The sequence below is a fragment of the Puntigrus tetrazona genome, unplaced genomic scaffold, assembly GCF_018831695.1.
Source record: "Puntigrus tetrazona isolate hp1 unplaced genomic scaffold, ASM1883169v1 S000000003, whole genome shotgun sequence".
NCBI lineage: Eukaryota > Metazoa > Chordata > Actinopteri > Cypriniformes > Cyprinidae > Puntigrus > Puntigrus tetrazona.
Window position 1 is genome coordinate 1575315 of NW_025047683.1, and position 987 is coordinate 1576301.

Genomic DNA, 987 nt, shown 5'->3' on the forward strand with positions numbered 1-987 from the left:
ACCCCCGTTACAATAACACTCTTATGGGCATGATTTTATTTAATAAAGGCCCTGATGACAGTTTTCTTTAAGGCCTGCCTCACAGACTAACCCGACACAGTAACTCTTTATTGGGCGTGATTTTATTTAATAAAGGCCCTGGAAAATGTTTTTCTATAAGGCCTGCGCTCACAGACTAACCCACCCATTAACTCTTTATTGGGCATGATTTTATTTAATAAAGGCCCTCGATGAATGTTTTCCATAAGGCCTGCGCCACAGACTAACCCCACACAATAACACAGATTTGGGTATGATTTTATTTATTAAAGGCCCTGATGAATGTTTTCTACAAAGGCCTGCGCTCACAGACTCGCCCCGTTAAAGCAGCGACGCGCAGGGCACGAATTTCAGAGTTTTTAGAGAAAAAAAAAAAAAAAAAAAAAAATTAAAGTTGATGTAAAAGTTGTTCTGGTAAACGGCCACCTCCGGGGTCGCGGTGAAATTTGAATCGTGCCCGGAAGAGGCCTCTCGGTCGGCCTGACTCGAGCCTCGGAGGGTATGGAAGTCGGACCTTTCCCGGGTTGACTTAGTGCAATTTTCAAACGAAAATCATCCAGGCGCATATTTCAGCCGATCTCAGCCGGTTAAGTGCGACTTCTCGACGCTTTCCCACTCGACCCCGCCTCCTGGAGGAAATTTTTTCGCTCAAAACCTAAGTCCAAACATCCAGGCGCATATTTCAGCCGATCTCAGCCGGGTTAAGTGCGACTTTCTCGACGCTTTCCCACTCGACTCGCCTCCTGGAGGAAATTTTTTTCGCTCAAAACCTAAGTCCAAACATCCAGGCGCATATTTCAGCCGATCTCTCGGCCGGGTTAAGTGCGACTTCGACGCTTTCCCACTCGACTCGCCTCCTGGAGGAAATTTTTTCGCTCAAAACCTAAGTCCAAACATCCAGGCGCATATTTCAGCCGATCTCGCCGGGTTAAGCGCGACTTCTCGGAC